We start from the raw sequence: 17,872 nt of genomic DNA on the forward strand, positions 1-17,872 counted from the left end.
ATCAACACAAGGTGAGGCAGTAGCTAAACTCATGTTATCACTAGTAAACTTCGTACATAAAACACAAACACAATTAAGTGCCGAAAGGCGTGTCTTGAAAAATTACTGATAACCTATACATGACTTTCAAAAATATAACCTACAAAACTAATATGTCAAAACCATTACAGAATGTTTTACTTGTAGTAAATGACCAAAATTATTAAAAATTCTAGTAATGGTAATAATTGAAAAAAAAATCATTACAGGTTGTTTAACCGGTAGTAGCTCACCAAAATTATTATAAATTGTTGTACTGGTAGTATCTGATCAAACATTTTACTGAAAAGTATTACAATTGTTGTACTGGTAGTATCTGATCAAACATTTTACTGAAAAGTTTTACAAAAGTTTTACTGGTAATCTGTTGTACTGGTAGTATCTGATCAAACATTTTACTGAAAAGTTTTACAATTGTTGTACTGGTAGTATCTGATCAAACATTTTACTGAAAAGTTTTACAATTGTTGTACTGGTAGTATCTGATCAAACATTTTACTGAAAAGTATTACAATTGTTGTACTGGTAGTATCTGATCAAACATTTTACTGAAAAGTTTTACAATTGTTGTACTGGTAGTATCTGATCAAACATTTTACTGAAAAGTTTTACAATTGTTGTACTGGTAGTATCTGATCAAACATTTTACTGAAAAGTTTTACAATTGTTGTACTGGTAGTATCTGATCAAACATTTTACTGAAAAGTTTTACAATTGTTGTACTGGTAGTATCTGATCAAACATTTTACTGAAAAGTATTACAATTGTTGTACTGGTAGTATCTGATCAAACATTTCACTGAAAAGTTTTACAATTGTTGTACTGGTAGTATCTGATCAAACATTTTACTGAAAAGTATTACAATTGTTGTACTGGTAGTATCTGATCAAACATTTTACTTGTTATTACAATTGTTGGTAGTATCTACAATACTGTTGTACTGGTAGTATCTGATCAAACATTTTACTGAAAAGCTTTACAATTGTTGTACTGGTAGTATCTGATCAAACATTTTACTTATAACTATTACAATTGTTGTACTGGTACTATCTGATCAAACATTTTACTGATAATTATTACAATGTTGTACTGGTAGAATCTGATCAAACATTTTACTGATAACTATTACAATTGTTGTACTGGTAGTATCTGATCAAACATTTTACTTATAACTATTACAATTGTTGTACTGGTAGTATCTGATCAAACATTTTACTGAAAAGTATTACAATTGTTGTACTGGTAGTATCTGATCAAACATTTTACTGAAAAGCTTTACAATTGTTGTACTGGTAGTATCTGATCAAACATTTTACTGATAACTATTACAATTGTTGTACTGGTAGTATCTGATCAAACATTTTACTGATAACTATTGCAATTGTTGTACTGGTAGTATCTGATCAAACATTTTACTGATAACTATTACAATTGTTGTACTGGTAGTATCTGATCAAACATTTTACTGATAACTATTACAATTGTTGTACTGCTAGTATCTGACCAAAACTATTACAGATATTTTACTGCTAGTATCTGACCAAAACTATTACAGATATTTTACTGCTAGTATCTGACCAAAACTATTACAGATATTTTACTGCTAGTATCTGACCAAAACTATTACAGATATTTTACTGCTAGTATTTGACCAAAACTATTACAGATATTTTACTGCTAGTATCTGACCAAAACTATTACATATTGGTTTACTAGTAGAAGCTGATCAAACAAATTTTCCATTGTTTTATTGGTAATAGCTGAACAAAAGTATTATGTATTGTTGTGCCTCTAGGGATTTTTTACTTGTACTAACAATAAAACAACTATTACTGATAGTTTTATGTGAATTAGTTGAACAAAGCAAATACAAACGGTTTAACTGATGGTAGCTGACCAAATTTGTCAAAGATCATTTTGGTTTGCTTGCACTAGCTGACCAAAACTGTTACATATTGCTTTACTGAAAGTGTCAGACCAATACTGTTAGATGTTATTTTACTGGAATTATCTGACCAAAAGTATTAGAGGTTGTTTCAAAGCTTGTTGCTTAACCAGACTATTAGGGATTATCTTGGTAGTAGCTGACCAAATTACTATAGATTGTGGCACTGTTAGTATCTATAGAAAATGATTACAAGTTGTTTTACCGGTATTGGCTGATAAAAATTAGTATAAGTTGTTTTACTGATAATGTTTTACCAAAATTATTGTAGATTGTTGTACTGGTAGTATTTGAACAAAATATTACAGACTACCTTACTGGTAATAGCTGACCAAAACTATTACACACTGTTTTATTAAGAATAGATACCCGATAATAAAACAAAGTGTTTTTACTGGTAGTAGCTATCCAAAACTATTACACATTGTTTTATTAAGAATAGTAATAATAAAACAGATTGTTTTTACTGGTAGTAGCTATCCAAAACTATCACACATTGTTTTATTAAGAATAGATACCCGATAATAAAGCAGATTGTTTTTACTGGTAGTAGCTATCCAAAACTATTACACACTGTTTTATTAAGAATAGTAATAATAAAACAGATTGTTTTTACTGGTAGTAGCTATCCAAAACTATTACACATTGTTTTATTAAGAATAGTAATAATAAAACAGATTGTTTTTACTGGTAGTAGCTATCCAAAACTATCACACATTGTTTTATTAAGAATAGATATCCGATAATAAAGCAGATTGTTTTTACTGGTAGTAGCTATCCAAAACTATTACACACTGTTTTATTAAGAATAGATACCCGATAATAAAATACATTGTTTTTACTGGTAGTAGCTGACCAAAACTATTACATTCCTTGGGACTCAGCACATGAAACAAAACAAAAACTTAACATACTAAGAAACCAAATAAACATAGCCATAAAACTATGCTCACCAGATAAAATTAACGATGAATTGGACAAAATAAAACAATACTTCACCAACATCAATAAGTTTCCTCCACAAACCGTAGAAAACATCATACGTACACACCTAGACAGAAAGCAAAATCAACCAACAAAAGTAAATATATATGTAAAAACGGCTCGTTTGGGTTGAGAAAATATTTTACGTAGAAGGTCGAAACATTGTTCGCTCCTCTACCACTGAAGCCTGCAAGATAGCCTTAGGACTCTATATCTGAGACCCTAACCGATCTACAGACATTCCCAGCAATCAATTAGCAACCCTCATAGAATTCACCACGATGAAGACTAACTTCATGTTCAACAACCACAACTATATACAAACAAATGGCCTAAGCATGGGTAACCCATTATCACCAGTTCTAGCCAATATTTTTATGACCCAAGTTGAAACACAAGCAATTAACACAGCATTGCATCCGCCACTATACTGGTACAGATATGTAGATGACACGGTTGTGGATTCAGATCTACAGAACACACACTTAATTTTTTGAATCACATTAACTCTATACATCCCAACATTGACTTCACATGTGAACAGGACGAAAGCAATCAAATATCATTTCTTAGCCTCAAAATTACAAGAACCGATACACAATTTAAAACAAGAATCCACAGAAAAATTACCCACACTATACATTCCTTAGGACTCAGCACATGAAACAAAACAAAAACTCAACATACTAAGAAATCAAATAAACACAGCCATAAATCTGTGCTCACCAGATAAAATTAACGACGAATTAGACAAAATAAACAATACTTCATCAACATCAATAAAATTTTTCCATAAACTGTAGAAAACATTATACGCACACACCTAGACAGAAAGCAAAATCAACCAACAAAAGTAAATATATCTCACGAATCAAAAAATCATCAAACCATATACTGCTGCATACCATATATTCCCTACATCAGCAGAAAAATAACCAACAATTGGCAAAAACTAGTAACAAAATACGACATTCTAGTTAATAGCAAATTTATTCCAAAACCAGGCACAAAACTGAGGTCTATACCTTGTAAAAACTACACTGACAAACACCACACCAACATTATTTATAAGATACAATGTGATAACTGACATGAATTCTATATTGGAGAAACAAGTAGAAAAATCGAAACAAGATTAAAAAACCCATAAAAGTCACTTTCACACGTTTTCGAACACTGCAAGTCAAATAAACACAACATAACCATAGAAAACACTCAAATACTAAATAAAGAAACAAACATAAACAAACTCAAAATTAGAGAAGCCTTACTTATACAACAACACAAGCCCAAAAAAACCAATAGAAAAGAACACCTTTATACCTATATTAAAAATAATATAATAAATAATAATAATAAAATAAATAACATGAAATTATATATTAAAACGTCTAAGCACGCTCTCTACATTCCGACACTCAGTTACACAACCCCTTTCAACCATGTGGTCAGTTTCTGGTCAGTTGCCTTTTTCTTTCTTTGTGAACCTGACGATGACCGAAGAAGGTCGAAACGTTGTTCGCTCCTCTACGTAAAATATTTCCTCAACCCAAACGAGCCGTTTTTACATATATATTACAGATTATTCTACTGGTATTAGCTATCGACACTACTACAGATTGTCTGACTGGTACTATCTGACCAGAACTATTATAGTTTCTCGTATTGCCAGTAGCCGACTCAAACCGTTATAGATTGTTTAAGTGGTAGCAGGTGACGAAAACTATTACAAATTATTTTATAGGTACCGGTTGACCAAAAGTATTTCACAATGATTTACACTTAGTAGGTGACCAAAACTATTATAGATTGTCGTACTTGCATAGTTGACTAAAACTACTACAGATTATTTTACATGCAACTGTTGATCAAAAGTATTTCAAAATTGAATTATTTGGTAGATGACCAAAATTGTTGCAGATTGTCTTATCGGTAGTAGCTGACCAAATCTCTTAATATACTTTCTTCTTATAGTAACTACACAAAACATTTCATAGGATCTTATAAATAGCGGCTTGTACAAATGTAATACATTGTCTTATAGCAAACCATCAAACTATACAATGCTACACATTGCTTAGCAGGTCGTAAATATTCAGGTTGATTTTAGCTATAATGATAGGTCACTACTAAAAAAAACTACTATTATATTTGGGGTATTGCTAACCACACTAGCCTTGATAAAGCTGCAAATGCTGATCAAATTAACATTTTAAAATATTTGTAATTCTCCAATAATAATATGGCACAGATAACTAATAATCAATTGATTTCAATAAAACGTTTGTGTCAGAAATCTAATTATCAAATTTAATACTTATGTGTCTGCAGATCCTGTAAAGAAAATATATTAATTGAAATTTACTGATTATAAAAGTATTCAACCCTCTAATTCAGTTATTGGTGGAAGCACCTTTGGCAGCAGTTACTGCTATGTCTTTTGGATAGGATTCTCTTAGCTTTTCTAAATGGGATGGAACCAATTTCGCTCATTGCTCGTGGCGAAAGTGTCCTAATTGTGGCAAATTCGAAGAGGATTATTGATGGACTTCAAGTCTTGTCATACATTTTCTATTGCATTCAATTCAGGATTTTGATTTGGTCACTCCAAGACGTTTAGTCTCTTCTTTTTAAACCATTCCAGTGTGGCTTTGATCATATGTTTATGGTAATTGTGAAATGTGAACTTTTGACCCATATTTAGACTTTTGGTTGACTCAAGAACGTTTACTTCTAGAATTATCGTGCACTTTGCACCACTCATTTCCCCTCGGTCCTGACATTGTCCCCAATCGTTGATAATTAGAAGCATCCCCTTAATATGATACTGCCACCAGTTGATAGTTGGGATGGTGTTGACTGGGCTATTTGCTGTATTGATCTTGCGACAGATTTAAATCTTTGAATTTAGACTAAATAGCTCAACTGTTGACTATTCTGACCACGCAACCTTCTGCCACATGTCTGCAGGAACATTTGTCCATACAAGATTTAGGATGTTTCGTTTTCAGTAATGGCTTTTTTCTTGCCACTCGTGCATATCGATTTAGAATTGTCTTAACAAACCGGCTGAATACTTATACAATTGAGACCATTTGTCTTAACAAACCGGCTGAATACTTATACAATTGAGACCATTTGTCTTAACAAATCGGCTGAATACTTATACAATTGAGACCATTTGTCTTAACAAACCGGCTGAATACTTATACAATTGAGACCATTCTCACTTTTTGAGAGCCTGACTTCAACAGTATCATCATTTTTCAGTTTTCTCTGTTCGGAGTATTTTGTGTAGATTCTAAACATAAAGTCTCATTAGAAAGTTCCATTATTGCAAACAGACGATAAAAAACATGAAACTTTACAGGGTGAATACTTTTAAAAGACACTTTAATTAATAGTTAAACTTGTTTTTTTTTGTTTTTTTGAATTTCGCACAAAGCTAATCGAGGGATATCTGTGCTAGCCGTCCCTAATTTAGCAGTGGGGAAGGCAGCTAGTCATCACCACCCACCGCCAACTCTTGGGCTACTCTTTTACCAACGAATAGTGGGATTGACTGTCACATTATAACGCCCCCACGGCTGAAAGGGCGAGCCTGTTTGGCGATTACGACTCGCACGCCTTAACGCGTTTGGCCGTGCCGGGCCTAATAGTTAAACTTATTTCGATAGAACTCTTAAGTAGTCACGAATCATAGTTATCATGTTATTGCTTGTAAATTACTGCTCATCAAAATAATTTTAGCAGTACATATGACTAAACCTTTTAATATTTTTCTTTCCAAAACTAGTAGGTGGACACTTAACATAGCAAGTTTAAATAAGTAACTCCAATTAGTCGGTTCTTGTCAATAAACCTGTGTTGGTGCTGACAGTAATTATTACAAAATTATTTTGTAAATTTTTACGCTAAATATTTCTAGATGTCTATTTTGTTCCTCAGCAATCCCTACATACAGATTCTATCATCTCTATGATAATACTGCAAACTGTCTAGTTACACTCACTATTTTAACTCTCGTATGTGTAAAGTTATGAAGCTGTTTAAACAGTACCCACACTTTATAACTATAACATTTTTTTTTATAAAACTCAGATATTTCTTCTAATCGTTAACAACTTAACTAGTTATTATGGTTTTCACTCACACTGCCCTTGGTGTCCTCAGCAGGTAATAACTTAATTACTATAATTATTTGAGTTATACGTTACGATTACCCCATTTGTTCTGGCTACTAATAATCAATCGGGTAACTTGCTGTATCCACCTAGTGGAACCGAACCCTTTATACCAGGGTTGTAAATCCGAAGACTTATCGCTGTTCCAGCGGAAGACAATAATAATAATACTGATTTTGTTAAAACTGTTATATAACTTAGATTTTTTTATATTAATACAAGGTCAGTTACGTTCATGGAATGAAAAGTGTAAAAAAGAAACACCTTATTATTTTCTATTTATTTAAAATGGAGAAGACTTCCAAGCGCTTTCAAAAGACATCACATGAAACCTTCGAGGCTCTATGATTATATAATAGCAATATACCTAAAGCTAGACTTAGCATCTGTCTTGGTTCCTGCTGAACTAATATTTTCTGTAATATTAAGAATACGATTCGAAATAAATCACTTTCTATTAGATTACACGAACTAGAAACAACTAAAATATTTGATTTATAAAAAGTATACCAATATGCACAGTTATTTGTGTTTTCAAAAGCGTCGTTAGAATTCAGAACTATTTTTGCATTTAGGACAGAATCTTTTTACTTAATCATTCATTCACTAATTTACAATTATCAGTAAGAATTCTAAGTGCATTGACCTATAAATTGAATCTACAATCCTATGTCTTCAGGCTTGTGTGAGAGAACATGTTAAACTTAAAACAGTTATTCTTCACGAATTATTTTAATGTATTTTAATGTATGAAAGAGGAAATAACGAGATTAAACACTGAATTAAAGGGTAATATGGTTCTCAGTAAAGTTAAACAGAAGTTACACCAAACAGATGGTTCTATTAGGTAATGTTAGATATGTGAATTGTGTTTTTAATTTGTAGTTTTTGGAATTTCGAGCAAAGCTACTCGAGGGCTATCTGCGCTAGTCGTCTCTAATTTAACAGTGTAACGCTAGAGGAAAGGCAGCTAGTCATTACCCCACATCATCAACTCTTGGGCTGCTCTTTTACCAATGAATAGTGGGATTGATTGTCATATTATAATGCCCATACAGCTGAAAGGGCGAGCATGTTTGGTGCGACGGGTATTCGAACCCGCGTCGAACGCCTTAATCCTCCTGGCCATGCAGGGCCATAGATATGTGAAAGGTAGTTTTTATAGAATATATACGCCAATACTATTTTGATTGACGAAATGTAGTTTGTAATTGAACGACTAGGTGTTTAAAGTTTACTTCTTCCTTACTTTACCCTAAGTCATGTTGAAACATTTGATGACATTTGCTTTAATTTCTATTAACTCATAATTCTCACATTATTAAATGATGCAAAAAGTATTTTTGATACATTACAACACTATTAATCAAACTTCATTGTCTAGGAGATATCGAATCGTTTTCTTTAAAAACCAAAATCAGTTTTCTTATTGAGTTTCTGTGAGATAAGTATTAACCTTATGGTTATTTGTTTTATCTCAGAGCTGACCTTTACAAAGAAAACGTACATCAGACAGGTGAAGTTATTTTAAGAACCTCTATCATATCGTTACTTTCCTTAAGTAAAAATTGAAGTAAAACTAGCTACCTTCCCTCTACTCTTACACTGTTAAATTAGGGACGGCTAGCGCAGATAGCTCTCGTGTAGCTTTACGAGAAATTCAAAACAAACAAATCTTCTAACGTTCGGTATCCAACCAGTCTTTTCAGTGAATTTTTTACTAAAAATATTAAACACCAGTGAAATAGAAGTATTTATGTTATGAGCTTTCCTATATTCGATTTTACTAAAAACTGTTTTTAATTTGATTCTGGTTCGAACTTGACTATTTTTAAGGGAAGCTAAAAAATAGATTGTAGCTCTTTCTAATTTTTGTACATAAGTTACACCAATAAAATATTAATTTGTTAACATTAATTAGACTTTTTGGCTTATTATACTTAATCAACTGGTGTATCGAATATTAATGTTTGTATATAAACAAACTGTTTTCTCTTTCAATGCGCTAGCCCTTTTGGGAAACGATACATTTTACAGTAAATTATTACAAATAATAATTATTAACCAAATCCACTTAGTTGGAATTTTTGGGACACCCTTAACCATGCTGTTTTCTTCTGTTCTTTAAGACATGTTAAATGACAAGAACTCGATGACAACTGTTTTGATCTGTATGAAATCATGATTCTGACGTGAATATTTAAAACGTGGTATATACTGTGCGATAGCAAGTGTTATTTTGTAGAATGAGGTACTGATAAGAGTGTAGGCGATAGGGGTGCTTTCAACACCTATTCAACACCTAGCTATTAATTTCCTTGCACAGTGTTTTACATGTTTAATTAATAGACGGACATTGGTCACAGAATTGTGTCAGGCTCAAGTTGAAAGATCAGGGGTTAGAGTTATAAAAGGGTGTAACTCAAGAAGCATTTATTCATATCAGTTTCATGGTAGCCGTTGGAGCAGAAATTTTAATTGTGGCAGCCATCCTTTTTCATTGTATTCTTTCACAGAGAGTTCTGCCTCATTCTCTGAGGTATATAAAACATTTGTGTGGCCTCCCCTCACATTGTGAATATTGTTTTTAGAAACATTTAATATGGACTTTATTTATTTTATGACGCGAGCGCCACTTATAAACATAGTTAAAAATATTTTGTGTCAAGGGTAATAGATGATCAGAAATAACAACCCCAGGGGTGGAGAGGGTTATCAACTCTCCATTAACATGTTTCTTACTCAAGAACATAAGTCCCCAAAGTTTGGTGTGAATTGATCCAGCAATCTTGGAGTAGCTGGATAGCATATAAACACAGAGATACAGATTTTTGTGTTGTATGTAAATGGATAAGAGGCTATAGAAATGGGTTTTCCTAGTTCAAGGGTAATTAGCGCTTTGTCTAAAAATGTAGAAAACAATTTAATTTGTTATTAATACAATATACATTGCATAAATTGAATAGATATTTGATTATTTGATTTATTTACTCTGTGCTATATACAGGAGGTAAACAGCTCTTTGAAATAAACATTTTTATTTTGGAGGAATCTACTGCTTTTTTGTTTAAATTGGGAATAGGTTTAAATATAGTGATGTGAATAACTTTATGTGAGTGGACTAGAAACCAGTGCGTTGAATTTGACTTGTGAAGTAGTGCTGTAAAGGTACGTTGTGAATATTTATCCAGAAGTCGTAAAAAGAAACCAATTATTACATTAGTTTAAGTGTTAATCCTGAGTTCTCATATCTTAAGAAGAGTTTGATGGTTTTAGCGATCTTAAATATCAATGTAATTAGTTTTGACAACTACACGTCTGCACATAAAAGAAAATAAGATACTTCTGTGAGCTACATCTTAGACTCAGGCAGTATTTTATAATTACATCAAATGAACATCGATACATCATTGGAAGAAGGTGGTATATCTTACTGTTTAGGGACCATTTGATTATTACTAACAACTCATCCCCAGTGAAGTGGATACATACGTTGAATTGTAAATGAACGCAGATATTATTATATTTAGTAGCTATGACCGTACTAATAGACATAAAACATAATTATTACCCACTAATATTTATGCCCCACATAGTATTTACTCGCTATCCTGATTTGTGGATAGTTTGGTATGTTTTAACAGATGCCATCATTTTACTTTCACTACAATGATTTATTTTGTTCTTACCCTTCTCTTTGAGAACTACTCTTTGTTTTTCGTGCGACAAAGATAACTTGTGTGTTATACAGTTATCCGTTAATGTTATTTATTTGAAAAATTCCTAGGCAACCAATATCAATAACAAAAATCTTTGGTTATACTTGTAATCTTTGTTTATACTAGACAGCTACGTTTCAAATTTACAAATATAGAGTTTACTTGAAACTTTATATATATATATATATACATTGCACTACTCCAAGATATTGAACCTCGGACACCCAAAAAAAAAAGATATATTGTTTAAAGTTACTAAGTTCTTGAGCTCCATGGACGATGTCATATAAGCCTGAAAATGTTTTTCATGGTAATGAAGTTCGACAAGGAAAAAAAGTGTCTGGTGTCAGATTAGTGGGATGATTGATGAGGTCTAAATTCTAACTACATGTGATGTATTTAATATTTATTGATGTACATGGGGCACCAAGGAGGTAGACTGTTCTTCTAGTTCACATTTTCTGGTTTATCTCATCCACTGAAGATGAGAAGTTGAAGAAGTAAAATTACGATTTTCCCAGAGTAACTGGAGTTATTTCGTAGACTAACTAACATCATCCGTAACCTTGAGTAAACCAGATACATGATATCTGAAATGAGAGACACAAAGTTCGAAGTTGAAGTACCAAAAGTTCAAAATCTACAAGTACAATGTATACCCTTTAGAGAAATGCCCAAAAATGAACTACTTTGTACAACTTTTCATTCTTCATTTTAGTTTTCTCTAATAATGCATTTTACTAACGATAAATTGGTCATTTAACTGCACTTACTAACTGTTTGTAAAACCGCTGGTAGCCTGGATAGCCACTTGAAAAGATTAAGTCGAACATCTACATATTTCTGCGTAAAGTAAAATATTTCAGAGTTCATAAAGTGCATAGAGAAAATGTTTTTTGAGAAATGTGTAGTTGTTTGTTGTTCAACATTGTTTTGGCATAGAAAACAATAACAACGTATTGTGGATTTTTCATTTTTCGGTACCTGAACAAATCCTCAAAAAACCATCAAATCAACGAAAATTAATAAGACATGCGAAATGGTGTTTAACCACTATGTAGTCGTAATTATCCCATTTCTTCTTTTGAAGCTCTGTTTCATAACCACTAGTAGTAAAACACGTCCTCGAACATAAGTGCCTTTAGCGACTGTTTAATGTTACATCTTTATCCTTGGTATTGTTAGTGCATAAAGATATAAGTCATGAAAAGGAAAAATAAAACGTCTCATAGATTCTAATCCTGCCTAAAATAAATTCAAGTGCTGCGCCTATTCTTTCTTCATATTTTAAAACTTTGTAAAAAGTATTAAACTATGTTTTTAACTTGCCATATAGACACACTAAAAGCGTTATCACGCAAGATATTCACAAAAGCTATTTAGGAAAGGCTACCCAGAATTAGCTGAATCAGTTGCCTTTCAGTAAGATCCAGGTTTGTAATTTGATTCCTGCTAAGTATTAATCGATTGTGCTGCAGTTTACTTAAGACACAAGTTACACAGAAAAGATGAGACGAACTATTTGGTTTGTCATAGCTGTTGCGACATTAGCGAATGAAGCTGGTGAAGTCAGTTTAATGTGGAAAGACGCTTTTTTGGAATTTTTCCGTTGAAAGACAAAACTGGCGTTTGTATAGCTGAAGTGTTATGAGCCAGCTTGTGAAAACATCAAGAAGTCAGAGGTATGACAATGGAGTCAACGTAAAAGGCAAGAACGATAACTGTTAAAAGGAATTAAGGGGTTAAATCTCATAGTGTTCTTGTACATTACAATATACACTCTCTGGATAATGCAGCTAATTGTGTTAAAGTGATACAAACTATCTTCGCTGGTATTCAAGAAATATAATGTACTTTTCTGTTTCATCCAACTTTCGGAGTTATGCTACAACAAGTCATCCAACTTTCGGAGTTATGCTACAACAAGTCATCCAACTTTCGGAGTTATGCTACAACAAGTTATCCAACTTTCGGAGTTATGCTACAACAAGTCATCCAACTTTCGGAGTTATGCTACAACAAGTCATCCAACTTTCGGAGTTATGCTACAACAAGTTATCCAACTTTCGGAGTTATGCTACAACAAGTTATCCAACTTTCGGAGTTATGCTACAACAAGTTTGTCAGTTAACTTAAAAGCTGTTCACCAGGAAAGTAGATATGTTGCTATCCATGTGCCCTGATACTAGATGGGAAGGTCTACAACACTCCGGTTTCCGTTGAAGAAGTCAACATTCTAACAAGAACAAATGGAACTAAGTTGGACAGACTGAAATATCTGCTAGTTGTAAAGCTTCAACTACGTGTAGATGATTTTAGAATTAATTTACTGTATATACCTTGGAAGACGGTTGTGAGGTTTCTGGTGCAGAAGAAAAATATTAATGACAAGACTGATTGTACTAGTTTTAACGTTGAATCCTTGTATACTAACATTCCTTTAGAAGAAGAAACTGATGTTAGTAGAGTCTTAATACTTTATGAAATTCTGTCTGTATTTCTGATGACATTAAGTTTCTAACTTATGGAATACTAATTTTGTTCAATGGTAATCTCTACGACCAAAATGATTGTGTAGCAATGGGTTTTAAATTGATTCCTTCTCTAGTCAATGATTTTCTTTAGTTTCATGAAGAATAATATTCAGAGGACGTTAAACCATTAGATAGACTTATAAACTGTTGTTGTTTTATAGGCTTCAGTGAACGGCTAGATTTGTTTTGTGGCACAATCTGTTCTTGGGAACACTTGCTGACAAGTAGTTCTAACAAGATGAACTTGACATGTCTTGAACAACTTGTAGTAATAAAGACAAACGATTTACTCCATTATTACAGAACTGATAATGTTTCACTTTGCAAAGAGGATGCAAGTGAAATGTTTGAAGAAACGAGCTATCACTGGAAACTCCTCGCAACAGCAGTTTGACTCTGTATGAGATGCGACATAGGATTTTATATAAAACTTGATGTGACCCTATCCAAGATCAACAAAATATCAAGTTTAATATTTTTAAACAAAACTGTAGACACGGTCATTTAATTAACAGAAGTAAAGTCCCCTAGTGGCACAGCGGCAAGTCTGCGGACTTACAACGCTGAAAATCGGTTTCGATGCCCGTGGTGGATTGAGCACAAATAGCCCATTGTGTATCTTTGTGTTTACCTCAAAACAAACAAAAAATGTAAAAAAAAGGATTTAGTAAGTATAAGATTAACTCTCATTGTTTAGTTTCCTATATTATAGTTGTCCAAATTAATTCAGTGGATTTTGGTGAAATATCCATAGAACTCCATATCGGCTTGTTAAATGATGGTGATAAACTTTATTATCTTGGGAATTCTGTTCACTCATCTTTCTGATGGATAAAGATTACTCGGAATTCGTATTAATTAAAACTATGCTGAAATTATTATATTGGTTTTTTTAATAGTCTTTTAGTTAGCATGGTAAACCTATATTTATACAAAATTTAAAAAATGTGTAGCATACTAGTGTATTTTTTTTTTCTGAATTATTCACCAGAAAAGCGTTTCTTTTGTCTCGATTTGATCCTTGTCTAAGGAAACTAATTAGAGGCAGATTTTCATTTCCCGAAAGAGGTGTTATAAATCAGTGACAAATGATAAATGGAAAGACTGGTTGACTTCATGTTTATTTTTATTACTTTAAACGATGTTTTTTTTCTTCAAGTATAGTCAACATCTTACATATCGTAGGTGTTAACCTTTGTGTTGTCAACATCTTACATATCGTAGGTGTTAACCTTTGTGTTGTTACCCGTTATTTTCATGGTTACATGTTTGCATTACACCTTCAGGCACATGACTAAATGTTATCCCGGTGAACTTTTTCTGCTTTCATGACTAACGGGGAATACTCTTCTTTTTTTTGCATTTTAATAAATAAAGATAATTAACGTTAACACTTAATATATATTTTTACAGGTTATTTTAACCTGTTGCACCAAACATGCTCGCCCTTTCAGCCGTGGGAGCGTTATAATGTTCGGTCAACATTCTCACAAGAGCAAATGGAACTAAGTTGGACAGACTGAAATATCTGCCAGTTGTAAAACTTCAACTACGAGTAGATGGTTTTAGAATTAGTTGGTAAAAAAGTAGCTCATGAATTGGCAGTAACTGGTAAATTAGGGACGGCTAGCGCAGATAGCCCTCGGGTAGCTTTGCACGAAATTCTAAACAAACAAACATTTAACATCAACATCCATTTGAAAGATTTCTCAACAAATAGTGATATGGCTTCTAGAAGCAAAACCAAATGTATAAGTATATTTTTTAACGATTTTAAATATCATTGAAGAAATGCGAGTAGATAACTATTTTATTATCCTTGTGTGATATAGAATGATTGTGATGGCGAATATTGATAGAGTGTTGGAATGACCTCATATTATAAAAAGGCTTATAATTATATTACTCTATTGTACATCAATCTTTATTTTAATACAATATTTATAAGATAAGGCACTTTCTAAAGTGCTAAAGGAAATCACGGACGCACAACAAAATAATTGCTTTACTCACCCAAGTTTTTTCGAGTTTGTTAAGTCCTTTAGAATTCAACAAATTTCTATGTTTTACTAACTTCTAAACTAAAAAAAAAGCTTTCGTTCACTATATGAAATACCTTAGTTTAAGTGTCAACTGTGCTCGTATGTCAGGTTTTCATGATATTCCATATAAACACATACCGGACAAGTTGTATGCAGTTCGTATGGATATTTGTATGATCGAACTGTTTAAACAGATGTTAGAGAACTTAGTTTCGGTACACTAGATGGATTATGGTTTCTTTCTTTGTAGGTAATCGGAAGCAACATAATGGAATATCTGTGCTCTGTCCACTACGGGTATCAAAACTCGGATTTTAACGTTGTGAGTCTGTAGATGTACCGTTGTGCTACTGGAGGGGGGCGATAGGTGGATTACGGAAAGACAGTACGGAGATGTGATTTGCTTTTTGACTTCACAACTCTACCACAAAACGTTCCGCAATAGAAATTAAAATAAGGCCATAATTCTCAAACAGAGTGAGTACAAACGTGACATCATGGCCCTCAACGATATGGTAAGGCTCCAAATTGGTTTTGTTATAACATATTTAACCTTTGTATCACCCACAACTAGTGACTCGTATTAAACTTACGACTATCTTCATTTCAAGCAAAGAGTAATGGAATTCTTTCTGATCAGCTTCTCAAACTTAATTAGAAGATATTGTTTTAATAACGTTAGCTCCAAAGTGCGGCAGTTGACACGTCTGATATTTTGAGAGTTGAATTTAAAAGTGCTACATTAAGAGCAACAACTAGGCACTCTGAGCATTTTTCATGAAAACGTTTTTAACAGCCATAACAGAGAGTGTACTGCTTCGTTAAGAATTTCTACTTCCTTAATGTGAGCGTACTCTCGTATTTCCTAACAAACCTATTACATAGCACATGTGTAATAATGGTGAATAAAATCTTTAAGATATCTAAGTTAATTAGTTAACTAGAAACATGTAACAAAGTAACGCACCACAAATGAATAGCTATATAAAGCACTCTAGCTGATCCTACAGTTTTGTTAGTTGATTAACATCTATAACTGATTATAAATTAACCTTTCACATGCGATATGAATTTTCTCTCACAACTATCTATATTATTTACTCACGCTTTGATGGGGTGATGTAACTATTAAGAGGAAATGGAAGGAAGGTCGATCTTCGGAATATGTAAAACCATTATAAAATGTAAGCCATTAATTTGTTTGCCTTTATAAAGACCTTAGCATTAATAGACACTGTTAAGCTCACTTGACAGTATTTACGCTATGATAGTTCCTACTTATCAAAATGGAAAGGCTAAAGCTAGTCAATTTTCTCGTCTTGGAATTAAAAAATCTTTTTTGAAATAAGCAGTTTTATTTCCTGAACCATATTTTATGTTGGTTGAGATATTTCATTATTTAACTTATAATTGTAAAAGAAGAAAACTTAATGAGTGGCTGAGTGTTTATTTATCGCTAAAAGCAAAACTACAAAATGAAGTATTTTTATTGTGCCCTCACTGGTATCGAATCCTGATTTCTCAATAGGTTTCTAATTTATTAATCACCTTTATAAGTGTTTTTTTATTTCTTATCGCTTTTGTTTGTTTGAATTTCGCGCAAAGCTACACGAGGGCTATCTGTGTTAGCCGTCCCTAATTTAGCAGTGTAAGATTAGCGGGAAGGCAGCTAATCATCACCACCCACCTCCAACTTTTGGGCTACTCTTTTACCAACGAATAGTGGGATTGACTGTCACATTATAACGCCTCCACGGCTGAAAGGGCGAGCATGTTTGGTGCGAAGGGGATTCGAACCCACGACCCTCAGATTACGAGTCGAGTGCTTTAACCCACCTGGCATTTGAGTGTTACACCAACTATTAGGCCAACTATGCAACTAATGTATGAAAACTGAAGCATGAACAATATAAGTGATGGGTAAGAAGGCACGAATAAAACGATATGGTTATAAATAATACAAAAACTTATTGTAGACAAGGAGAAATACCATTGTTAAAAAGTTATCATATAGCTGAGTTATGTAGCATATCATATGCTTATTCATAGAGTTGTTGCATTGATTTTCTGATTATGTCAGTGTAACAACTCTATGGATAAACATAACTAAGTACATTTGGTAGAAAAAAGTCATTATGATCACCAGGTGGAAGAACCTTGATGTGGAAATTTAATAAATGATTCACAAGGGTTAACATATTGTGAGGAAGTAAAAAATTATCAAGAATAGATCGGCTGACATTTTGATTGATCCGTGAATATACCGTATGCGAAAGTCTAGTAGATAGATGAAAGTAGTCAGTGAGAAGGTGGTACGTTCTTACAGTTTCTTGGAAGGAGTAATTAGCTTGACATGATAAACAAGTATAGATGAATATGATGTACCAGAACATGTAGTCGAAGATAACATTTAAAATAGGAACAA

This window comes from Tachypleus tridentatus, chromosome 13, assembly GCF_004210375.1.
Source record: "Tachypleus tridentatus isolate NWPU-2018 chromosome 13, ASM421037v1, whole genome shotgun sequence".
Lineage (NCBI taxonomy): Eukaryota > Metazoa > Arthropoda > Merostomata > Xiphosura > Limulidae > Tachypleus > Tachypleus tridentatus.